At 45.4% G+C, this 27,025-nt stretch overlaps 2 non-coding genes across 2 annotated transcripts; one reads left to right on the top strand and one right to left on the bottom strand.

Moving 5' to 3' along the window:
• Nucleotides 1-4,118: 4,118 nt before the first annotated feature.
• TRNAG-GCC (transfer RNA glycine (anticodon GCC)) lies at nt 4,119-4,189 on the bottom strand. The gene has a single exon. It is a non-coding gene; the product is annotated as a tRNA-Gly (tRNA).
• Nucleotides 4,190-14,370: 10,181 nt separating this feature from the next.
• Nucleotides 14,371-14,441, top strand: TRNAG-GCC (transfer RNA glycine (anticodon CCC)). Its single transcript has one exon. It is a non-coding gene; the product is annotated as a tRNA-Gly (tRNA).
• Nucleotides 14,442-27,025: the final 12,584 nt, after the last annotated feature.

Here is a 27,025-nt window from a genome sequence, read left to right as displayed (position 1 = left end):
GTCTAATTCGTTTGTCAGCAAGTTTTCCTACTTTACGGAAAGTGGCACTGCAACTGGGAATCGATGAGCTGGACTTACATTTCAGAAGTCAATCTTCTTTTGGGTGCGAGGATGGCACTGATGAGGTGTGCAGGTTGTAGTTATGTCCGGCAGGCCTTCGTCGTTGTAGGGAGGACTTCAGCGTTGGGCTCCCGGCGAACGTGTTCGTAGGCAGCTCCGGGGTCCGCAATAGGGGGACGCGGTTTCGTAGTTCGGCAGGCTTCCCTTTGAGGAGTGGTGTTGTGGACTGTCATGTAGTGCTTTTGGTCTCGACATCCGATATGGAGGGACGCGTGTTGGCTGTTCAGCAGACTTTTCCCCTAGTAGTGGTGCTCTGTTGATGATGGTGAGGGGGTGCTTGTGGCTCGCGGGAGTCACAGTTTCGCCGATCGTCGGGAACTCATCTGTGCTGTTGGGTGGGTGTGGCTCCTGGTGTATGTTGATATGCAGAGTTCTGGGCCTGGGTGTCTTGTTGTGTTGAACGGATATTGACGTGAGCTGCCGGTTGAGTCGACCACCCCGTGGTAGCTTCGAAGTCTCCGCGACCGAGTGCACTCTTGAGGGTTTCGGCAATCAAAGCGACACCCATAAAACTCACATGAAGCCCATCCGCAGCAAGAAAGCGTCTTGGTGGCAACTGCTCGAATTGGTAGTCGATGTATGACACCTTGCTGGGTCTTCGGCAGTAGGTCTTGACTGTCTCGTTGAATTGACGAGTGTCCCGGTTGAAGTGGTGCACGAATTGTTCGTTCGATCGTTCCAGGTGTAGGTTGAGGTAACGGGGCAGCACGCAAAGCAAACAACGAGCCTTTCGAGTTCCTGGCGTGTTCGAAGCATGTTGGGCTGGCGGCCAGCTCCGTCCAGATTACGGAGCACCTGGAAGGTGACGCTGTCAGCTCTCGGAGCACTTCGTCGTTTGGATCTTGCAAGGACAGCCTCCAACTCGTGCTTCCTTATGGGTTCACAGTACAGTTATTGTACTTATGTGGCTGTTCGCCCAGGATGGTGGCAAGTGGCAGGGTACTGCAGGGCAGCAAGAGGTGGTGCAGCAGGCAGCTGGGCAATATCCCTCGCAGCAAACGAATCGGCAACTGTTCCACCAGGTCCGCAGCCTGGATGGAAAGGTGGACGGCCAGGGACATCACTTGGTTGAACGGCCGTGGCACCATCAGCAGGCACTTTAGCAGACGCCAGGCCTTGGTGGCGTCCCTTGATCGGTCGATGGAGACCCAGACACCCACCCAGCCCTACTTGCTGCGTGCTCGGGCGTGGCGTCTGCAGACGGCGTCGACCTTCCGGAACACTGTCCATAGCTTCGGTTGATCCTTCTTCAGAGCCTGGCGTTCTACCCTCCTCTGTGCCGCTCTCAAGGCTAGGTGCTGGATGTCTGGAACAGACTGGAAGCGCAGGGTGAAAGAGACCGAGGTCTACATGTACGAGCTTTTCACGCTGCTTGTCTTTGCCCCTCAGACTGGATAACCATGTTTGCAAAGAAAACAAATAAATAAACAAACAAACGAGCAAGTATACTAAAGTAATGAAAAAACTCACAAGTCTAAAAGCAAGACGTTTAATTCAGAAGAAATGATAAGATACATTTACATTGCTGCTCTGAAATAGCATACATACTCTCTTTGTATTCATTTGTGATGCTTTTTTAATGATTAATCTTGCAAGAGTCTTGTCTTATGCCTAGCACTGTGGAACTACAGCAGCTCTAAGATAAACATGCAAACTTAGTTACATCAATGCACACTAAAATTAGCAGAGATCGAATATGTTTCTGTTATGGACCACATAGCATAGTTCTCATGAATGAAACACGCTGCAAGTAGGCATTTTCAAGTGTACGCAAGGAAGAGGCTGAGAGGGTCAAGGCAGAGAAAACAATGCAACAGTGTTTTTATTCTCGTAAATCAAACGTACATATTTTTAAACCTCGGCGGAAGTTAACGGAAACACTCTCCATACTTTACTCTAGACTTACACCACCACAAGTGTTATTGAGTGTCCTGCAAAGCTTCTTGCCTTCTGTTGTCGCAGATGCATTCTTAACCGCAAGCGCATATACTTCTTCAAAAATGATTGCTCACTTTTTCCCGGTGTTGATAAGACGCAACAAAAAAAGATTCTACCTTTCCTTCAAGAAACTTGCAAATAGACATGTGTGGTGCCTTCAAATCTAACACAGTATCAGCTGTGAGAAAACCTTTAATTCGCTCTTCATATCGCAAAATAACACTTATTACAACATTGCTCGGCCGGAGAAAGTTCTGAGCACCCTCAACATACTATTTTAGGTGAATGAAAGTGTTGTAGTTGCCATCATCAGTTCCCACCACCATATTTCTACGCGGCTGACAGTGACCAGTTACCTTCATAAGAGCTTTGACAAGAAATCCTCCAAAGTAAACTAGGATATCACACTCCACATCTGTGACGTCTTCAGACAAGTCATCCAGCTTTTCATCATCATCTTCAGCAAGTCGCCGTACGTCACTGTAGGTAAATCTGCTTCTCCTCGGTACGCCTCATACAAGACAAACGTGCTTTTGTCCACTACGCCTTGTCAATAACAGCCCGAGAAGTGTCGTATGAATACACCGCACGATTCTCGGTAACCGCTTGCCATCGCCGCCGCCGATCACAACAGGTGCGCACCTGGCCGCGGTAGCAAAATAGGACTGCAGCGCCACTAGTTCTCACGACTGCCACCCGGACCACCTCTCTGCCGGACCTTTCAAACAGACTTTATTTTGGTAACGTTGACTCGAAGTACCTACAGTAAGCAGAGAGACGCTTCGCATTTTATAACAACGGCAGAAGACCAGCTTAGCTTACACTGGCATTTAATGAGGTAGTTCATTGGTGTATGGAATGGCGAACGTGTATTAATTTTGAAAAGACAGTAGGCATATACGTAGCATTAGAAAAGATGATGTGATTTGTGGGGTTTAACGTCCCAAAACCACCATATGATTATGAGAGACGCCGTAGTGGAGGGCTCCGGAGATTTTGACCACCTGGGGTTCTTTAACGTGCACCCAAATCTGAGTACACGGGCCTACAACATTTCCGCCTCCATCGAAAATGCAGCCGCCACAGCCGGGATTCAAACCCGCGACCTGCAGGTCAGCAGCCGAGTACCTTAGCCACTAGACCACCATGGCGGGGAGCATTAGAAAAGAAGCCTCTATTGTATTGGTATGGTACAGAATACGTTCCTTGGTCAGAAGTTACGCATTATGAATACCTGGTTCTTCTACATCAAAACTTACCGTGCCAAGGGCAAAACACATTGGCATGGTGATGGCGAATTGCCACCGTAGGTTGCTCCTTTGAAGACGCGTACTAAGATCACCCGCGTCAGTAATACGCCTCTTTGCATTAGAATGTGCCGTAATTGTATGGAATCGTTCACTAAAACCGTCAAAAGAACTCGGAAAGCTTACAAAGAAAAAAGAATCCGTCAGATTCATCTACAGTACGTACGGCCAAGCTTCAACAATTAACCCGATCTCGCAATGTGGCTTACCTAACCTAACTTATCCAAATCGTGTATGTCATCCGAATTTCTTTATTGGAATAATGAAAAATCAGTACAAGATCGACACTTCACACCTTTTGCGTGTTCTTTCGGTTACGCTAGCAAACGACAGACACTCACTAACTGTATCTCTATTGAGAGCACGTGTCAAATGTTTGAAGTATATTTTTCCCTGAAAAAGATAGTGCCTAGGACAGATTGTCCGATCAAAATGGACACGAAATTCACTATCGCAGTTAGAATCACACCTTCAGCACGAAGCCTTTTCATGTGTGTCTTTTTATGTTGTACGTGTGTTTCTTTTTCTTTTTTACCCGAACACATTGATTTTATGTTTGATTCGAGAATCATTAAAATAACGTCGCTAGCATTTTGGTTTTGCTTGGTTCTCCAAAGCACATGTGGAAACTAACTCATTGATTAGTTTTTTCTTCTTATTATTTTCTGTTTTATGCACCTATGTATGCACCACCCCGCCAAGATATTGTTCAAAATCGGAATATTTAAAAAGAGAAATTAAAAAAAGAAAATATGCGTCGGCCGGGAATCGAACCCGGGCCACCCGCGTGGCAGGCGAGTATTCTACCACTGAACCACCGACGCCGTTGTCCAGCCCGCGAAGGATTGCCTCGGTCTCGGTCACTGGACGTAGGCCGGCTAAATGTAGGGTACTGAGCCGTTGAACGCCCGATTGAAAACCACGACGGTATCGAGAGAGACTGACGAAACTAGGATGTGTTTTGTGCCATACAGTGCAATGGGACAGACTGTTTGAATTTAATCAAGTTTCCTTTGCATCGCTTTGCTTCCTGCTGAGCAGAATTTCTCATGCATATTTATGTCTACGATGAACACCTGCAATCATACGCAAGTTTTTGGCTCTGTAGTAGGTGGCCGGATTCATTATGTCTCCGTTTGAATAATAATAATAATAATAATAATAATAATAATAATAATAATAATAATAATAATAATAATAATAATAATAATAATAATAATAATAATAATAATAATAATAATAATAATAATAATAATAATAATAATAATAATAATAATTATTATTATTATTATTATTATTATTATTATTATTATTATTATTATTATTATTATTATTATTATTATTATTATTATTATTATTAATACTATCATTATTGAAGTTTATAATAATCATAATGATAATAATATTAATAGTAATAATAATCAAAAGGACACGTAACCCACCACAGAATCTATTACACAACTGAAAACTTGCGTGCCTTTTACACCTGCCGTAGAGGTGTGCGCCGAGGCAATTTTGACCAGCGGCGGCGTGGGGGTCGTCCAGAGTCGGCGGCGGCGGCGTTGTCGGTGCACGCCGGTTCTTTCATCGGCGGCGGCGCGCGGCCAATTTTCGTCGGCGGCGGCGGCGTCAGCGGCGCAAAAACCGAAACTGAAAATTCAAAAGGCTCTTCCGCCACAGGTTACTGAATTAGTTGAAATTCAGGAATTTTAATCCAAATAGCATAAATGACACTACACAGATGTGTCGACATCCCGATGAATGCGAAGCGCTTTGTAAAATAGTTTTTATTTCGCTTTCATGAAAAAATAACGCGTATTTCAATCTATGTCCATGTTCTACGGTAAATGTGCAGCACTTTGCTTTTTTTTTTAATTTAAGATGCATCAGTTTGTTGTTGTTGTTGGCAACGTCATACTTCATGAAACCTTTTTTCATTGAACAATGAGCAAGCAGTGAAGCATGTCACTCATTTCGATTTTTCCGGATCTGATCTTACTTTTATATTGTACGCTGCACAAAAGAAGAAGCACCTCTGCTTCGAGTTTTCTTATTACGATTGCATGAAACCGCTTTTTTGAGTATCTCTCATGCTTTGAATGTAACTTTCCTTCAAACGAATCAAAATACCTACTTTCCAATATGTGAGAATCTTTTATGCAGTGGTATAGGATGCAGAAGGAGACAAATCTGCGCATTTATTCAACTAGTTCTCAGCGCGGTGTTCAATGAATGAAGTGTAGACATGGGCTGGGCGAGGCGGGTGGTGCAAAAAGGACACTTGAACCCTTCAAGCTTCACCAGCACTTGCTACCCACTCTAGCGACACCAACGCTACCTACTCCCTCAGTCGTGATGCAAGTTGAAAGAAGGGTTTGCATCCCCCAAGACAAAAACCTGTCGATGGTCATATGTGCAGATGAGAGCAAATGCAATATTTGCTCAGATACACAGCCCATACTGGTCACGAGCTGGGCGTCCGTTGATCATGCCTGCAGAGAACGTTGACTCCCCGACCCCTTGTTGTTTGGTCAGGGGAGGGGAACACCTCTCGCAAGTGGGCCCCATTAAAATTTTTCTTAAAAACGTCACAAATAAGAATGCTTGAAAAGTATGTATAAAACATTGAACTTTTCAATGCTTTTTTGTAGTGTGTTCACGTGCTCAATACCCATCAGATGTGTGAGAAATCGAAATAGCAACTGCCACTCTCGACTTGTTCCGGAAAAGACACAATAGAACAATGCAATTACGAGTGCTGGGAACCTTTGTTTTTTGTATATTTGATTTCTAGGCATGATTTGAATTCCTATATAAACAAAAATAAAACCTTCAACATATTAAAAAAAGGCTGCTATTGCAAGATGTGTGTGGCAAGACGTGATTTTTCTAGACTTAAGTCTCTGCAAGGCACATCTGGTGTCACAAACTTGTAAGTGTCCCCCCCTCTTCCCCACGACATCTCCCGATCCCCCCCCCTCCTCTAATAAAAAGGCACCAATGTAGGCCTTCGTAGGCCTCCGTGGTTGCCTACTGGCGCGCGGCGGGCCATTCCGGTGGCTAGATCCAACAGTGGCGATTTCGACTTGCTTTATTGGAGGTGCTGAAGGATCAAGAAAAAGCCGATATTTGTAAATTTCTTGAGAGTTCAGTGATAGTTTCTTCATGAATACCGTGGATTATTGAACCTCACTTTGTGTATAATGCTCCAATGAAAAAAAAATGGTTTCATCCTGTGTCACAGCAGAGTCAGAAGCCATCACATGTGCAGGCATCATTAAGCTTCTATATGACATTGCTAAGGTTCAGTACATTTTTACAAATAATTCTCGTTAATTGAACATTTTGAGTATAATCCTTGCTTGGGTTAGTATGTGTGAAACATGAATTTGAGATTTAAAATTATCATTGTGGGTTTCTGCAGCAAAGACACATTGATAAAAACTGATGACTCCGGAGCTACGCAGAGGTAACATTCGTTCTGTTTTTTTCGGTTACGGTAACGGTAATGCGTTACCTTTTTTATGTATCTATATAACGTGGAGCCGTGAAACGTTCCCTTTTTTCTTATTTCAGTAACTAGTAAGGTATTTAGGTACTTTTTACTGTAACGGATACATCACTAAATAGACTTACAGGAGTGTTGTCGGCCCACACCGTTAGTTGTTGCGGTCTACAGGCTGGCTGTAAACATTACATGGATATATTCCTTTCATCCAGAAGGGTTGCTCGACCATTGAGGATCTAGACCTTTGAGGAATACACAACAGTTTCTTAATGATACGCATATCATCCAACCGAAGCGTGCACTTCGTTTCGCTTAAGTTTACAGTCAACGTCAGTGCGGTCGTCACGCGGTATGTTTTAGGTAGAAACTTAGCCTTTTCAAAATACTCAAAGACGTCGATCCACCGTGCAACGCGTGGCCACCCGATGACGGTTCTGTATGAAAATGACATCCACAGTGAAACATGTTGCATCTGCTGAAATTTTATCGCAACATTATTATACTGCCACGCTCGCTTGTATTTTTATGTCACAGTCATGCGCAAAGACACTGCCGTAGTGGTTCAGTAGCTAAGGTACTCGGCTGCTGACCCGCAGGTCGCGGGATCAAGTTCCAACTGCGGCTGCTTTATTTTCGATATAGGCGAAAATGCTGTAGGCCCATGTGCTGCGATTTGGATGCATGTTAAAGAAATCCAGGTTGTCAAAATTTCTGGAGTCCTCTACTACGGCATCTCTCATAATCATGTGGTGGTTTTGAAACGTTAAACACCACATGTTAATCAATTGCCTTGCGCAAAAGACGCTTGGCTGTCTGCGAACACTCTAGATTATTTGAGAATCTTCTTACAAGCTGGAGACATCTACGATATGGATGCTACGTGTATAAATGGCGACGTACCTTCGCGCAGATCATATTACCAACGACCAATGCTCTGATTACCGCTATCTGTGTAAAGCACGAATTTCGAGAACTTTGCACTTTCCTATGCACATGTTCACTCAATAAAAAGTGTCGCCTTGAGCAACCCACGTACCATCTTTTTGGACGTCGCAACCACGCGGCAATACCGTAAGTGAAATGAGAACGCTGAAATGATCGATACAAAACAGTGAGATGGGGCGTAAGTGCACGCCCAAGTTTGATTTGAGATGCGTATACCACAAGCTATTTTCTTTTATAGAACCAATATGATGCGGATCTGTTAAATTACTGTGAAGTTGAATGTCAAGAAAGGAAGAACACGAACTTGGAAAGAGACAGTGGAGACGAAAAGTGATAGGTATTTACGTAAAGTTTGATCGGTCATTACACTATCTCAGGTGTATTCGAAAAATGTCGCGCTGATTTACTATATTGAAAGCAGTCTATTGCGAAAATTTTTTTGCAGAGAAAAATATTTTCATATGTGACCGAAATTCCGGCTATAGGATGAGCCCTATATCGAGTCCTAAGATAAAAGCACATTTACTGAGTGAGTCTAAGTGGGCTCCATTTATTTTGCTGACCTATTGTTCCGAATATTTAAAACCTCCCACGATGGCGTGCTGTGTTGTCGTATTGACGTTCTGAACTGTAAAGCCGAAAATTTTATTTTTCGAATTATAAGACTGTTACTATCTCCCCCCTCCCCGGAACTCGTTCTTGGTTTGGTCCTTTGATAAAAAGCAGTCATATATTTTTAAAAAATGCTTGGATATTAACTATTCATAACTCTCATTTAAGGATGTAGAAATGCAATGACCACCACTAAATTACTGATGAGGTGAAATATTAACATTAAAAAGCATAGCAAACGTGACTAAAAAGCTAATTCTACAAAAACAATGTAACCTGAACTAATGAAGTCACCACACATCTAAAACCTCATACAATGTATATTGCATACCTGCAAAGTGCTGTTATTCGAGCGCTTTTTGCAGTGAAATTTGGTCACGGAGTTAATCCCGTTCACGGTGGTGCTATTTCTAAATTTAACGGTTGAATATCTAACGAAGCATTAGGAAATTCTTTGCGTGAAACCCGTATTTTTTCGCGACGTAATTGAGGATTGTATACATTGTGCTGGCACGAGGTTTAATGCAGGTGATGTGTTTATAGAGTCCACCTTTCGGTGACTGTGGTAAAATAGAAACAGCAATTTATGTTGATTCATGCTACAAAACTCACGTGACCTGGTCCCAGAGAACAGAAGAATGCATAATGAAGGGCGTTACTAACGAACGGAAGAATTGAATAATTCTCGGTCTTTAATCTTGTTTCTGTAGTCTAATCTACAACCGTTCGTATTAAATGAGCATGACGGTACTAAGGCATGGAATTGGGTTCTGCAGCATGTTGCGACGCATAGTGCCACTTCAGGTCACCTTTATTACGTGACATTGGAATCCACACTGAGCTTGATCTATTATTATGTACCTAATCAACGGAGAATGAGTGCTAAGCTCCGGTTTCATTATTAATGTGGCTTCAAAGACGAGAAAGCAGCACGATTCGCGAGCAATCGAGCACCCGTTCTGTTTTTCTATTGCGTTGAACTGCTTGTGCCTTCAGATGCCACTTCAGTTTTTTCTTGAATAATTGTGGCGATTGGGAAAGTTGTGAGCGCCAAACAAGACGTTAACAAGAACTAGAGAGACAGGACGGATGCTTGTGAACGTCGTGTGGAACCATTAGTTTGCGCTCAAAATTTGCCGATAGCAATGTGGCATCTGGATGGATTTCAAGTTTTGTTAAAACGTAGCAATGGCACAGACCATGGGCCATAATGCATGTCATGTCATTTGCTACCAGTTAAACAGCGGCGGCGTATTTTAAGGTACCATGAAAACTGTCGCGGTCATATTTCAAGAAGGAAGGAGGCAGAAACGCACCGTTCATGTCGTACGTGATCCTTTATCACTCGCGGAAATAAATTTATTGGTCGAAGAATTCTGTTACCTGGTCGAAGAATTCTGTTACCTCTCGGCCATCAGAGAGGCTTTTTTTTCTCGAGTCTCTTTATGAGATATTGCTGCCATCTTTTTTCCAAACGGCCTGCAGTTCTGTTGTACCGACACAACATAGCAATGCCCTTGTTTTTGTAGATTTTTTTCATTCTCATTCAAACACTTTTCCATTCATAGTCATATTTGAAGCGCGTAATAATTTCCTGTCGTCCCTCACCCATCATTGCGTTTTTCCAGTCCACACTGCAAAAGGCTTGATGGCAAAGTTGTTTGCACGCTCAGGTTTCTCGTACCGAAGCTTTCGCGCTCTTTGTGCACTCCAAGGAATGCAGAAAGACTACAAAACAACGCAACGAGCTCTACACCGTGCCATCGGGACTGGTATGGGGCAAACATGTTGCGAGTGGTCTCGCAGTGTTCTGCCATTGTGCTTCGTTCGCTGTTCCGTGAGCTCAAGCTTGGTCGACACGTGGCGTCGTTGCGGCGCCATTGGTGTCGTGTTTCCCGTGTCTTTTCTTATACACAGTATTCTGCGAATAAATGCCTCTGTGTAGCCGCTGGTGCCGAGGTCGCGGATTACGTTTTTCTTTCTTTCCTTCCGCAGCTGTGGTGACAATTGGTGGTTAGAATATCGGTTATTTCTTTACTTATTTTAGTTTTCTCGTTTAGCGACTTTTCTGTATTCTTGCCCAAGAAAGGTGATCCAACATTTTTTTCTTCTCGTGGGAATGACCATAGGTATCTGCGTACATGGTTGCAGCTCCACATTTTCAAGTTGTACGACTCGGACTGCCCTGCCAACGGCCCCTATTCTCTTTCTGCTCTAGCAGCCATGACCGTCACGTTCTTCCAAATCTTCTCCTCCTACCTACTTCTAAACTATTTTCTCCACTCTCCCCTTTCCCTTTAAGGGACTGAGCCGTGGTCTCGCAAGGAAAGATAGTGTCTTTTTCTTTTTCTTCAACCACACATTCATCCATTCAGGGGAAGCTTGCATGCAGTAACTGGTTTGGAAAGCAGGTAAGGTTCGCGGAAAGTCACCTCACCTACCCTGATTTGTTCCGGGTCTACGCTCTCGAGGTGCGCCAAAAGAGGCGAGAACACGAAAGTCATACTTCGAATTATTTAGGGCTGTTGGCTCCCCTCGTCAAAAACTCTTTCGACATGCCTGACTGACTGACGGCCTAGGAAGAGCTCTCGGAAATCGAGGCAGCTTGATTTGTTCGACGTGCCACGAGACGCGCTGAATAATTAGCCGAGAGCTTGGGATCCGTCGTCAGGTATGTTTTCCACACTCTGTGGTGCTTTCAAATCTTCCACTCCCCTAGGCCCTAGCCTGCCTAGCGCTGCAGGCCCTATTCTGCACGTGCGATGCAACGTTATTGCACTGTGCTTTGTTGTGCGTATTATTGCATTATGACCTACGTTGTGTTTCTCTCTCGCCGTGTGACGAACTGAACGTGCATCCTTTCAATTTCCTGGGTAGAAAAGAAGGCAGTGTTTGACTTTCTCTCTCTTTCTCTTTCTCGTTTTTTTTTATCTTTATTCCCTGCGCCGTGCTCCCTGCTGGGCCGCAGAAATTAGGCGCCTTCTTCTAACCCCTACCCCCACCATTTGGGAGACGGAAATGAAGACGACAGTTTCTTTGGACTGCCCTGGATTGAATGGACACGCAGTCAGTCCATTTACAGTGATCTGCAAGGCGGCTTTCCTGTAAGGTTTATTTTCTAGCCAAAAACTATCGTTAACAGACTGCTTTTTTCTCTCATTGTGTCTTTACCTCTTCGAATTCCAGCGAATTCACGCGAGCACGCGAGTACAACAAAATGTCACCTCTCCAAATTCCAGCAAAGGCACGCGAGCACAAGATCTCAAAAAGGTGAATGGCAAAAACAAAATGAGCGAGAAAAGCAGTCTGTGAACGAGAGTTTATGGTTGGAAAGCTAACCTTACAGAAAAGCTGCCTTGCAGATTTTTGCAAACTGTCTATTGTTTTCTCCTGCTGAGAATTCTAGGAAGACCACGGCTTAAAACGCGAGCACCGAGACGCTCTGAACCAGCTCTCAGAAGCTCTCATTAAGCTTCCATGATGCTACCTTTAGTGTGTAAATAGTGAACATAAACGTTGCTCTTATCAGCCCCGGCTACTCTGCTTGAGGCTACCTGAGGCTTGGCTAGCTCCTTCGAACACATCACGAGCAAGCAAAAGGACATGGAGTTGTAAAGATGAAAATGTGCAACATCACATCGCTTTTATTACGTGACATTCTCGTTCTCCGCCGCATTCGCCCGATCGTGTCCACATATAACTTTCCCGTTTTATAGCGACGACACACCGTTGATTGCGGTCACGTCATTGAATGACATTTAAACAGCGGTTGTATTATTTATTTGCAAATTACTTCTTCATAAAGTATGGTGAAGTAATTTATTATTTGGCCACCTGAGGAGCTTTCTAACTTGACTTATTTTTTAATCAAGACTTGAATATAATGTTAAGTTTTATTTGGTTGACTCTGAGCATTACCTTCGCAACAGAAGTACATCTGTCAGCGACAATAATTCTTAACCTCTCCCAGTGCCAGTAGGTCCGTTGATGTTACGTGATGAAAACCAGTTTGCTGAACTATGTCATATATGACATGTCGCTCAAATGTCGGTCTCTGCATTTTTGATGAATCCAGCCGTCTTTTGTAAATTGTCTACTGGCAAGATTTTTTAAATTTTGTTTTGTTATTTTTAAAACTGGTGGTCTCAGACAACCTTATTACGCCTCTTCTCACCACTGGATAGCCGTTGTTACGCACGGCGCCTGGGCCGACGGGGGAGGGCCGCGTTCTTTGTTCATCAAACAAGTCACCGAAGGGCTGCCAGCCTACTGTCTGCCGTGTACTGTCCATCTTAGCCGGGAAGTGAGGTGGCATTCCGACACCATAAGACGTTCGACGAGATGACCACAATGGTTTCTTGGTGTCACAGGTGCAGTGTGGTGGCCACGCCCCAATCAAAGACCTTGACTTGAGCGAGTGTGAGCGGCACCGTCAAAAATGGTGTGTGTGTCTCGTGATTCAACAGCGCATTCTGGACCCATTCTCTGATTAAGTCAAAATGTACACTTTAGAGAGAGCCACCCAGCTCATTCGCAAGAGACCTCTCGCCCTGTCTGTACAGAATGTAATAAATACTCTGTTAAGTTTGCCATCTTACTCTTGAGTGCACATGCGTTTTTTTTTTCTGTCTCTCTACACGCCCTTTCTTGCCCCTATTTCTCAACCCTCAGTGCTACGCAGCAAACCGGATGCCAAGATATGGTTAATCCCCCAGCCTTCCTTTCTCTCTCTTGCCATCTTACTGCCTTGGCATCTTCATCCCGGGTATCCAATGTCTTAAAAGGCCGGTACAAACAGACAAGTTAAAGAATAAAACAGATGGTGAATATTTTCTGCAGCATGTTCAGAAGCTGCATATAAGTGGTCATCCTCGAAAATTATCAACTTTAACACCGCGGACAGGTGCTGATATACCAAGAGTAGGTTCGAGCATGTATTATGCCTCGACGCTTTTAATCTTCATTAAACTTCTCCCTTTCGATTTCATCCTTCGGGGTTTTGTGTAGTTCTTCATCTAACGCCTAACCTCCATGCCCTTCCTCATTTATTCCTCTTCCTCCCTTCACCTAACGCGCTGCATTCGTGCTGCACTGCTACCACTTCATTTCTTCTTTATGTACGCCCTGTTTCGGGCACAATTATAGGCTGCCATCTTGGATTGATAATGATGCCGTTTTCCATCCGTATGAATATTGGAATTGTGCTATGGCGAACTCGCACGCATCAAAACGCCGGGCCATTACATTCAACGTCGTATCACCATAATCATAGCTAATAACGACACGAAAAACAGATAAATTGCTTCTATGCCTAAGATGGCAGTGTCTATGCTTTACTGTAACTGTTACATTTATTTTTTGTCAATTTGTCCAATATGTCATTTCATGCAGTGGCCGCCGAACTCATTCCGCTGTTCATAGTGGTACTCTCGGTCTCTGAATCTGGATGAAGATAACTAAAAAGCCTGGTTTTTACTGGCTACATAAAATGTGAAACGAAGCTATAAATCACGATGAAAAAGAAGACAAATCGGTGAAAAGTCAGTACTGGCGCATAAATGGCGCGCTGATTGCGCCGATGAAAAACGTCGGCGGCGGCACGGCGAAAACTATTGGCGGCGGCGCGCCGACCAGTCGGCGCACACCTCTACTGCCACACGCTAAAGGAATCGTCGCAGGCGTTCACCGTATAGGCTTGAATAACCGCAATTGAAAATTTGTTCAGCGTTTGATGAAGTCATGCAATAGCAAAGCTGGGTTTTTTAACAATACGTCACAATGCAGTTTCTGCGACAGAACATGTCGCTATTGTTTCCAGGGTGGCTGGCGAACGCAATGTCTTTCCAACAAGCGCTAGCCGGCTCAGTGACCTATATAAGGAACAGGATGTTGAGAGCAAACGGCCGCCATTTCCTTACAAGGTTACACGTGCACGTGCGAGCGTCGGTGGTTCAGTGGTAGAATACTCGCCTGCCACGCGGGTGGCCCGGGTTCGATTCCCGGCCGACGCAGAAGTTTTTTTGTATTATTATGTTTTCCCTGGTGGTCATCGCACTCGCTTGACAGTTTTTTGCAGGCCTGAAACATTTAATCTTGAGTCACCGTGCCCAGATTTAGTATTAAAAAAATTTCGCCAGACTCCTTTGGGCTTCGATACTCTTTCGCTTTAGACAATAGGGATGGTAAAAACTATTTTAGACAGCGTAGCTCCCACTTATGTCGTGTAATTTCACGCAAGACATTGTCTATATATTTATTGACAATGTATCTGTGGTGTTGTTTAGACTGACAGAAAGAGCGGGCATTATTCGCTTGAAAAAAAAAAACTGCAATGATTATTCCGGCTCATAAAATAGCCAAACCATTGTCACCAATGTCATGCAGATAATCAATCGACGAAAGTGCGTGTGGAACTGTTACCTTTTTATACCGTTACTGGAGTAAGAACAAGCCTGCTAAAGTACTGTCAGCCATTCGGCTTTTCTGGGTAAATATATTGACCGTCCTACGATGATTTCATGTTTCACCGCGGTAGTGTATTGGCTAATGAACTACGCTACTGAACCGCCGATCGCGGGATTGAATCCCGGCGGCGGCGGCTGCTGCATTTTCGATGGAGTCGAAATTGCTGTATGCCTGTGTGCTCAGACTTGGGTGCACGCTAAAGAATCCCAAATGGTCGAAATTTCTGGATCCCTCCACTGCGGCATCTCTCACAATGACATGGTAAGTTTTGGGACGTTAAACACCACCTATGTCTACGTTCATTTCTTTGATAACTGAATAACCGATAATGAGGACGCGTAATACAGGTTATTTTCGCTCATCGCTCAAGAATATGGAGTCCTTTCTTTTTTTGTATTTAGTATCCAAGACAGGCATGCATGAAGCGAAGAATTAATTCAGTCGCACTAGAGCAGTGTGTAGTAGGTGGTACAGAACGTCAACGTCAGAAATGAAAATATAAGAAACCTGACCGAAAATGCAGACAGATGGCAAGCACGGACATGCATTTTAATGGCAGAATGAGCTTCTCTCAAAAGTTCTAGATACGTGTGATCAGCCTCTTGTATAGATTGGACAATGGACGGCATATATATTACGAGTAGACGGCACTCAGAGCATTTTATTTACCTACAATTGGCTCCCACCACTCTGAATAAATAAATAAAGCACAGCTGCGTAAATTTGCATGCGCGCCACCAGCCACCTACTCACACTAGCGAAATGACAGTGCTGCCACCTATGGCTCGATCTCGAGGCGAATGGTAGCTTTCGCGCTGTCTCTTACTTTTTTAGGTGCAAACGCGTCCCGCCAAATGCGCCTACTTGAGGCTCTAATGGCACGTACACCCGTCTTCTATATATAATGCTATAGTCAGCATCTTCGCAGAACTAAGAAACAAGTGACATAGAACTTCGGGATTAATTTAGTGAGATTGCATCATTGACACGTGAATAACTAAACATTGCATGCATTTTGCTAACTCTGTTAACTAACTCGAAGTGGTGACTTCTTCGTAAGATAGCCTTGTAACACAGATCGCAGAAGCTATCCAGCTGAAAAGCGAATGGTCATCAAAAGAAAAGGAAAAGCGGCGCGACATTTTCAAAGAAGCCCTACTGAAGCGGAAATTCGTTAGTCTTCCGAGACCTGGAAATATTTTAATTTTTACGTCAAAAATGTTGCACCAATCTGAAGTGGTATCTCAAAAGTGACCTTATTTATTACCGCGAAACTATGCGCAACTATGAGGGCACATATATACTATTTAACATTGTCTCCAGGGTAGTCTCCCGTTCGGCTACACGCACGTTTTCCAGTGCATGAATTGGGTTACTTGTAGTTTCAGCGAACATCTAAATACATGAGCTGAATACATAAAATAATTGACAAAAGCACTTTTTAGTGAACGTGCTGACAACTAAAATAACTATATTTGCTGACGAAATGCGCCAAAACCGAAGAAACGTGACAAGTGTCTTGAAAATTCGAGAGCGACTCGGCTAATAAAGAAGCCCAAATCCGCCTATTATGAGTGGAACCGCAAATTCTGCTTAAAATAATTAAGACAACACGTCCACTTTCATAAACTCGGATCGAGCAACTGTTGCTGAGAAATGAGACATCCAATAAGCATTAACGAAAAGAAAAAACCCTCAGGCCTTGGCGGAGCGCGCAGCACAGTCAAAGTGAAAGCTGAAAGAGCGGCATTTCAGAGCCTTTTCTAAGCATTTTTTGGGTAAGTGTTACAAGCACACTGGCTGCATACCCACTGTGCCATAAATAATCATAATTTCTGTGTGTTAGGCCAGCATACTTTGCTTTGCTTCCTCTATGCTTTCCTTGATGCATGGCACTTTGGGGGATTGGCCAAGAGTGGAACGTAGAGATTGCTAAATGTTATTTCAGGTAATCTATGAAATTTAAAACCGAAAATAAAGAAATGAAACGGATATAATACGTGAAATACTCAATTTAACTACAAGTAATATGCTTCTCGGCCTGCATTTCAGACTGCCGTAGTAAGTTGACGGGAATAATTTTGAAAAGTCAAGTTTTAACTTAACGAAATGACGCAAATTTTAAATACCAGATTAAAAATGATATTCGTTGAGTAGTTATAATGAAATTACACACGGCATCAAACGCGTCTTTGTGGCAATGTCCCAAACCTGATGCACCAACGCTTAAAACATTTTCCTCCGATAAGGTCAAGCCTATTTTTGTAAAAGGAGTAATTACATGTTGAGCTCTGAAACGAGAATATTTTGCACATGACGAAAAGTAATATCCGATATTTTCCAGTTCTCCGCAGAATTGGCAGGGGAGTGTTATTGTAGAAGAACGTGCCTCGCCTTTCTTCTGTTCAGCGCTCGTGTTGTCCTCTTTGCTTTCCGTGCCTCGCCTTTCGTCTGTTTCTTCTAGCACCTTCGTGCTCGCGCTGCAGCCCTTATTACCATGAGTGATACTGTCTGACCAACCTTGTACCAGTATAAATTTAATGGGTGGACACGACATCGAAATCTGGCGATCATCACTTCTGATTGTCGAGAATGGCTCCACTGTGGTTTCCATGGATATTTTAGGTAATTACATTCCGCCCACGTGGTTACTGTTTATATCCTATTTGTGTGGATAGCTGATCTTCTAAACCTGATTGCGGGGAAGTATTCTACCTCCAGTAGAACCAAAATTATTTGGGGATCTAGCGATGAGCGGGCTAAGGCGTCAGCCATTTCATTTATTGTTAACCCACAGTGACCCACCCATACTATTTTCAGGTACTTCAGCTGAGACGGAACTAAAGATCGTAACGTCGTGATAGCACGAGAAGTATGAAAAGTTGTAAGGGCTGTGCATACCGAGAGCGAACCAGTAATTATTATTGCTCTGTTCTGATTATCGGAAGTTATCGCAGTGCCATGATGATTGCCATTAGCTCTGCCTCGAAAGCAGGAGGGAAATCGGGTAGCCTCATGGCAAATGACCAGCCAAGTGATTGGGAGAATATTCCTACGCCTGCCCTTTCCTCATTGACGGAAGCATCTGTGGCTCTTATGTTACGTGTCTGTGTATACTGCAGGAAATCCGACAGCCTGTTCTCTAAGAATTTGCGGGATTGAAATTTACATTGCGGAGAAAAAATATCATCATATTCTATATTAAGAATGTGGCTTGGGCTATCAGATGTAAACACCTCACTAATGTTGACATTTACAATTGTCAGTTTCTTTTGTACATAGATTATTTGAGATGTATGAAAACGAGGCCAATGAGTGAGACAGAATGAATCTGGATCACTTATGAAAACATATTCAGCTATTCTCACGGGTAAGCTGTAAAGTTTTTGAAACGTCTGTACTGTAACAAGCGGAATCGACAGAGCAATGTTGGAATACGCGCTTCTTGACAAATAACATGAATTGCTGTAAACTTGGGAACCCCAGACACAAGCGCTGAGCTTCCCGCTCCAAGAGAACCAACGGTTTAGTTTTGTACGCAGGGCCTCCTGAAAACAAGACACATCCGAATTCTAATATTGGGCGCATATACATTTTGTATACCCTTAACGTGGTGTCTTCATGTATGCCAAACTCGCAATTACTCATTCTTCACAGCAAGCCTAAAGCCCGTTGAGCCTTAACCACAATGTACCCTATATGTTGACTCCAGTCAAGTTTTTCATCGGACAACACACCCAAATATTTAAGGGAGTCTACATGCGTAGTGGGTTCCTGATTGTATGCAATGTCGATTGACTAAAGCTAGCCTCATTACGTAGGTAATGTGGTGTGAACAAAAGTGCACATTATGCCTCCTCGGTCCAACAGTGAGAGAACAAAGAACACAATAGAGAAGTGTGACGTAACTGTTTCCTAGCGTCACTTGACACCCGTCTTTCTAAGTATTAACCATTTTCGTGAATGGCCTGTTAACCTTGACAGAAGGCCTAGCCTATGGATGGGGGAGGGAGAGGGCAGGATGGGACATTTGAAAACTATACCAAAATGCTGCCTTCTTTAAGGCAATAGTTCAATCGATGCAATTAAGAGAACCCTATCAATTTCCAGCTCTTTTTACGCTCTTCTCTTTAGACACCTGCTCTGGCCTCTTGGTGCTGTTATGAACAACCCGTACAAGCATTTCTGCAACAAAAGAATGCCTTTACGTTCGGAATCCTGCCATTGTCAGTTTTGTTTGCCTTGCATTGAGATATTGAGTTTTTTAGCGAAGAGAAACTAAAATATCGAGCTTTTTTTTTACTAGCGTTGTGGGGTGTCATGTGTAATTGAACAGCGGCTTTATTGATCACAGGGACATGCAACCTAAACACGTGGCCGTTGGAGGACGTCATCGTGAATTAGAGATACTGCATGGAGCTCTCGCTCACCTGCTCACGGGGCCCGCCTTTTTCGTTCGAAAATTAACAAATGTTCTGGCAACTATAATTCATTGTTTTTACTTACTTGCCTAAATACCGAAAAAAGCATATGCGAATGCTAACCTCGCACTTTTGCCATGGTATGAGCTGACATGAAAAGAAGCTTTTCATTTTCAGAGTTCATATTACCGCGGGAATCGTATATAATCTTGCGATATTCTTTCATTCTTTGTACATCAACGTTAATTATTAGGTGATCGTACTTACCATTCTCTTTACGTTCAGCATTCCTTATGCATGAGCTTCCTGTAACGAAATTAGTGCTATACTAACACGCAACATCGCCGCTTTCAGCTGTCATAAACATGCCTGTACCGATACCAAATAATTCAACGAAACAGTTAACGGTATCAACATAAAAAGCACTTGACCTGCAGTGGAGTAGGTAGAATATTGCTAATAACCCAGCAAGAAACACGAAGAGAAGGCACGTGGCTCAGGTCATCAAGTATGCCCTAATACGCCTTCCAATGTCATATACGTCCTACCCTGATCCTCATTCTGATTACTTTCGGATGACCAACAATCGAATGCAGCTCCATCACACACATGTAGTTCACACTACCTGTGTAATTCTACGTTGTTTTTTTTTTGTCGAGATGGTTTAAGCTAACAAGGGGGACGCTTACCTTTGTCAATGCAGCGGGTATTATCACCGGCGTCCAAACCGCTATGTGCTTCAACTGCGATTAAACGAGAATCACGTTAAAAAATGCTCACCACAAGGCATATGCGCCTTGTATAGCGTTGACAAGATTGACGTTGTAGCAAGCTAACACATTCTAAGGCATTAGAACGTACCTGCTGTTCCCTGGTGAGCTCGTCGGCGTCTACGCGAGTCCACTGGATAAAAATAACGAAAACACACAAAGCTAGACCACTTTTTTTTTTCATAGCCTTCTCCAGACTACAAGAAAGTAGCGGCACCATGAGGTTTCGCGAACAAAAGCAAACCTGAAGGAATTAGTACTTCAGTCATAGGCCATGCGCTACGCATGGCATGAAAAGGACATGTATTGACACTAGTACGAACAACACGCCTTGACGCGCCGTAATTGTATCCAAAGCTTAAAAACTCGCAAGCATGTTTTCAGCACGTTTTTATGGGCTAAGCTGCTTATGGTCTAGGGTAATCCCTCCTCCGGCGTACCCAGTAGCGTCTCCCTTAACATACAGTAGATGACGATGTTCCATGAAGACGCATGCTTGGGTGCACCTATATTTAAGGAATCAGATAGGCCTATACCTCTCTTTTCAGACATAGATATGTATCCACTGCCACCGGGAATCGAACCGGTGTCCTTGAATCGAAGCAGCGACGCTATGCCCGAATGTCTGCTAAGTTATCATGGAGGGTGGCATGCCATCTTAAAGATGATTGATAAGCGGGGTTTAACGTTTCTAAATCACCGTATTACTATGAGAGACACCGTAATGCGGTGTTCTGGAAATTTCAATCACCTGCGCTTCTTTACGTGCAGCCGAATTCGAGCCCACGGGCCTACAGCATTTTCCCCTTCATCGGAAATGCAGCCGCCGCAGCCTGGATTTGATCCCGGAAATTTCGGGCCAGCCGCCGAGTAGCTTAGCCACAAGACCACCGTGGCGGGGCTGCCATTTTTAAAGTAAATTAACAAATCACTCGCATTCTCAATTAATTGTACTTATTATAGCGTTCAGTAGAAAACTATTGCCCTTGGTACAGCGTTGGTAATGTGACGATTTCATTGAGCCGTAATGCACAACATCAGGTGGTATTTTTTTGCGTAACGTGAACTCGGGAATATGATGGCGTCTTTCCGAGTGATGTTACGTAGGTCACGCCAAGAAGTGCTGCAGCTCACAAAGATGGCCATGCACGAATCCAACTGAAGTTGTTGTTTAGACCACTGTGAATGCTTGTTGCATGAACAGCTGTAGTATAGTGAATGATTCCTCTAGTGTAGCTCTGTAATGACCTATGTATGCTTTCGGCCATGCGATGGACAGCTGGCACTCTCACCCATTTAGGCGGGTAGCGTAGGCCGACCAGGTTGCCGCCGCAACACCACAACATTGACACGGCGTTCCACAACACGAACGCCTTCAGCACGCATGCCATTTGAGCCTGCGTTCAAAACATTAAAATACAATTTTATGGCATAGTGTAAACAGCCAACTTTCATACATACTGTAACTGTTCAGCAAATTGATGGTGCTAACGTCATAGCAGCTCGGCGGAACGGATTGCAATTTGGTGGGAAGGTAGATATAATTTTTTCCAGCAACTCTCAAAAAATTTGATGAGGGTCATTGATTCGGAATACCAGCGACCTTCAAAGTGTACCCTTATCAATTAAGACCATGTTTCTCATAGTTTTTAAGCTCCAGCAATTAAAAACAAGCTAAAATGAACCACTACACTCAGCGACACAAAAATACCATGCATTTAGAAAAACTGTACTTGTTACAAGATGGACACTTCTATGTTGAAGTCTGCTTCTCTGACATAAGTGCCAAACTTTTTTCATTGTAATTATGGCCAATTCTTCTTGCATTCTCGTATGGTAATGCAAGCCATAAAATTAACTTATTTTGTCAACTTTCGTTTACCCACACGGACATTGTTCAAAGAACAACAAATTCGCCGATTGAAGGCACATTCACAGTAGTGGTGCCAAGCGTCAAAGAGGTGTGGAGCTTAGCGGTGTTCCCTGCTTCTCGTTCATTTAAAGAAGATAGTCTTTCTTGGTGACCGTCAACGCAGAAATTTCGGTCTGTCTGACTGTCTGTATTGTGAAGAAGAAAACGCATCGTTGTCAAGCAACATCGCCACCGCTTGGGCACTGGGTGCTGGGCTTCTCTCGCTCGGCTCGTGCTGATCATCGCCGGCATCTGCTTGACTGTTGCTCTTGCCCGATCGTGTTTCGTCGTAGGACCACCGTCGCAACAGTCGCCAATAAACCCTTTTTCAATTGGTGGAGGGTGCTGACTTTCCCCGTCGCCTGAACCTGGGTGCTGCCATTCGCCGTCGCCTAAACCTGGAGCTGCGCAACCGAACGCTACCTCCCATCATGACTACCAACAACGCGCAACTTGGCTCTTCCACTCCATCCCCAAGCAACCCCGGCGTTCTTTGTTTGCGAGAGCCCAAAGTCTTTAGCGGAGCTGATGAGACCGACGTGGAAGACTGGTTCGCTAACTACGAACTGGTGAGCGCAAACAACAAGTGGGATGACGCGGACAAACTAACTTCATCTTTTACCTCACTGACGTGGCCGAAATGTGGTATAACAACCACAAAAACGACATTACGACGCGGTTCATCTTCAAAACGTCGTTTGCTGACGTTTTCGGCCGACCCGATGTTCGCAAGTCCAGAGCCGAACAACGCTTGCGGACTCGCGCACAGAAACCATCAGAATCGTTCACCACTTACATCGAAGACATTATTGGTCTTTGCAAGCGTGTGAACAACGCCATGCCCGAGTCGGAGAAGATTCAACACATCCTCAAAGGGATAAATGACGGCGCATTTCAGATGCTCGTGGCACGCAATCCTGCCACCGTGGCGGAACTTGTGACTTTATGTCAAGTTTCGACGAGTTGAGGAAGCAGCGCACCCTGACTCGGCCATTTCCCTCAGACGCTGACTCACTATCTAGTCTTACTTCTGTTTCTGATTACTCAACAACCCTGCAAGAGATCAAAGACTTTGTGCGTGAAGAAGTAGCTCGGCAGCTGTCGTTGATTCCCTTCACGCAGCAGCCGCCGTCCTCTCGTCTGCCCTCACCACTGGGCGACGTTATTGCCGAAGAGGTAGCTCAGGCTGTTCCCGTCTCTGCCCACCAGCAGCCTGTGGCCATGCCTCTTTCCCAAGCGCCGGCTATGCAGCCCGTGGCCGCGCCTCTTACTTATGCCCAGGTGGTACGCAGCAGACCCCACCAGCAGTTTTTGCCACCCATGCCTGCAGTTGCTCCCCACTCTACCCCTCTTTCGACACCTTGGGCCGCACCGCGAGTCTGCAATTCCTGGCGCACTGCTGACAATCGACCGATCTGCTACGCCTGCGGTACTCTAGGACACGTGGCGCGATATTGTCGTCGTCGCTTTCAATCGCAACACAACGCTACTTGGCCGTTACCCTATGACCCGCCGCCCACGCACCTACCTGCTCCCTATCCTTCACCGCAGTATGGCTACACTAATCTTCCCGAGTCTAAGTCACCCCAGCCCCCAGCTCCGACACTCTCCCCGCTCGCCGTCTCCTCGCAGGTGATCTCTGTCCCCAATGCGTCCCCGACCCGCTTCCTCCAACCGGGAAAACTGAACGCCGCAGTTCCAGAGGCAACAACTGCGCCGTCATCGAAATGTCCAAGTCAACGCACTTCACCTGCTAACGTCGTTGCCATATCTGTCGATGGTGTTTCCACCTTTGCCCTCATCGACACAGGTGCTGCCGTTTCTGTTATAGCCGCCCAGCTCTGCCGCTCCCTACGCAAAGTGACCATGCTGCTCTCTGGACTATCGCTTCGTACGGCTAGCGCACAAGCAGTTCGACATCTCGGCACCTGTACAGCCCGCTATTTCATCCAAGGCTCTATGTACGTTGTCGAGTTCATCGTCCTTTCGGTGTGCTCGCATGACGTTATCCTCGGGTGGGACTTCCTGTCACATCATCATGCCGTCATCGACTGCGCACGCGCTGAAGTTCAATTTTCGCACCTGTCTGACGAACCTTTGCACGAAACTCTTGAGCGGTCCCCAAAACTCGTCGTACGTGAAGACACTAAAATTCCGCCAGCCTCTCTTGCCGTTGTCCCTGTTTGCTGCGATGACCATAACGACGCCACAGTAATGTTTACACCTTCCGACATTTTCATGAGCCGCAGAGCCGTTTCCTTGCCTTTCGCTACGCTCGACGTTACTGCGGGCCGAAGCAATATTTTCGTCCACAACCCCCTTTCTGCACCGCTTATGCTACTTGCCGGCGAATGTCTTGGTCGAGTGGAGTACCTCGATTCCTCTTTATTCCTTGACATGCCAGACGAATCATGCAGTAGCACCTCGACCGAACTTCATGCCCTTTCCCACTGGAGTGCTCATCGAGTGACACCTTCTCGAGTTCCATCGCCAACACCTTAAGTGCCCATGAACGCGCCGAGCTTTTTAATCTCCTCCAGCACTTCGCGAATTTATTCGACGTTTCTCAGCCGCAATTGGGCCTGACTTCCGCAGTGCACCACTACATCGACACCGGTTCACACCAGCCATTGCGTCAAAGACAGTACCGTGTCTCTGCTGCAGAACGTCACGTCATCAACGACCAGGTCGAAGAGATGCTACGCCGTCGCGTTATTCAACCATCGCACAGTCCTTGGGCACCTCCTGTCATTCTAGTTCGAAAGAAGGATGGATCAATTCGATTTTGCGTCGACTACCGGCGAAAAAACAAGGTGACGCGGAAAGACGTCTATCCATTACCGCGCATCGACGACGCCCTTCACAGCCTCCAAGGAGCCGAATTCTTCGCCTCCTTAGACTTACGATCGGGATACTGGCAGGTTCCTATGGCAGAAGCTGATCGCCAGAAAACTGCGTTCATTACACCAGATGGCCTGTACGAATTTAACGCAACGCCATTTGGGCTTTGTAATGCTCCGGCCACGTTTGAACGACTCATGGACAAAACACTGCGTGGACTGAAGTGGTCTGTGTGTCTATGCTACCTCGATGACATTGTCGTTTTCTCTCCCAATTTTCCCACGCATCTGCTTCGGCTCCAACTGGTTCTGACGTGTTTAACCAACGCTGGGCTCCAACTGAACCTTAAAAAGTGCCGCTTCGCCGCGCGAGAGCTGTCCATCTTAGGGCACATCGTGTCCAAGCATGGTGTTCGACGCGACCCTGCAAAACTGCGAGCAGTCGCTGAGTTCCCGAAACCTACTACACTGAAAGAATTACGCAGTTTTGTTGGACTATGCTTGTACTTCCGGCGCTTCGTGCGAAATTTCGCATCAATCATGTCACCACTGGCCAACCTTCTACGCGGCGATGCAGACCTTTCATCCTGGTCTTCTGACTGCGACGTCGCGTTTGCCACGCTCCGTAGTCTGCTAACATCTCCTCCAATTCTTCGGCATTTCGACCCGACAGCTGTAACGGAAGTTCACACAGACGCTAGTGGGGTTGGTCTAGGCGCCGTCTTTGCCCAACGCAAGTCGGGCTACTCCGAATACGTCGTCGCTTATGCGAGTCGCACACTTACTAAAGCTGAGGCCAATTACAGCGTCACTGAAAAAGAGTGCTTGGCGCTAGTGTGGGCGCTTCGAAAGTTCCGCCCTTATTTGTACGGTCGCCCATTCGACCTGGTAACGGACCACCATGCACTTTGTTGGCTCGTCACATTGAAAGATCCTTCTGGCCGCCTAGCTCGGTGGGCACTGCAAATCCAGGAGTACGACATTCGTGTCATCTATCGCAGCGGACGCAAGCATTCTGACGCTGACGCCCTATCGCGTTCGCCTTTACCTCCCGACTCGGCCTGCGGAACCACTGGTACCGACTCCGTCGCATCTCTAAACCTCGACTCCTTTACCAGTGAACAACACAAGGACCCGTGGATCGCTTCCCTTTTTAACTGTCTCTCTGGATCGTCAACCACCGCGGTACCACGATCTCTCCGACGTCAAGCTGCTCATTTCGCCATACGGGATCGGCTGCTACACCGACGCAACTACGCTCCCGAAGGTCGTAAGTGGCTCTTGGTTGTCCCGCGCAGCTTGCGATCACAAATCTGCGCCTCCTTTCACGATGATCCCCAATGTGGTCATGTCGGAGTTTTCAAAATTACGAACGCATTCGCCATCGCTTCCACTGGCGCGGAATGTATAATTTCGTTCGAAAATTCGCTATGGGCTGCCCTGACTGTCAACGCCGCAAATCACCGCCTTTGCACTCGTCCGGTGCGCCTAAACCGCTTCCGTACCCTGCCGAACCTTTTGATCGGATCGGAATTGATCTCTATGGCCCTCTATCGACAACATCAGATGAAAATCAGTGGATCATAGTAGCTGTGGACCATTAAACACGCTACGCTGAGACCACCGCCCTTCCAAGTGCCAGTGCGCGGGACGTAGCATCCTTCATCCTTCATCGCTTCGTACTACGACATGGTGCACCTCGAGAACTACTAAGCGACCGAGGTCGAGCCTTTCTATCAGAAGTCGTCACGTCTCTGCTTTCTGAATGCCATGTTGTTCACCACAAGACCACGGCATACCACCCGCAGACTAACGGGCTCACGGAAAGATTTAACCGCACCCTTGGCGATATGCTCACCATGTATGTGACATCCGATCATACTAACTGGGATCGCATTCTTCCATTCATCACGTTCGCATATAACACCGTGGCACAGTCTACCACTGTATTTTCACCTTTCTTTCTTCTTTATGGACGCGAACCATCCCACACCATCGACACTCTCCTTCCATACCATCCTGACGCATCCGAATGCCCATCTGTGTCCGAAGCTGCCTGAAATGCGGAAGAGTGCCGTGAACTCGCACGCACCTTTACGTCACAAGAACAACAGCGCCAGAAAGAAAACAACGTTGACTCTTCACAAAGCCCCAGCTATTTCCCGGGATCACTTGTATGGCTCGCTG

The sequence above is a fragment of the Rhipicephalus microplus genome, chromosome 2, assembly GCF_043290135.1.
Source record: "Rhipicephalus microplus isolate Deutch F79 chromosome 2, USDA_Rmic, whole genome shotgun sequence".
NCBI lineage: Eukaryota > Metazoa > Arthropoda > Arachnida > Ixodida > Ixodidae > Rhipicephalus > Rhipicephalus microplus.
Note: the sequence above shows the minus strand (reverse complement) of the source record. Positions and strands in the feature narration are given on the sequence as shown.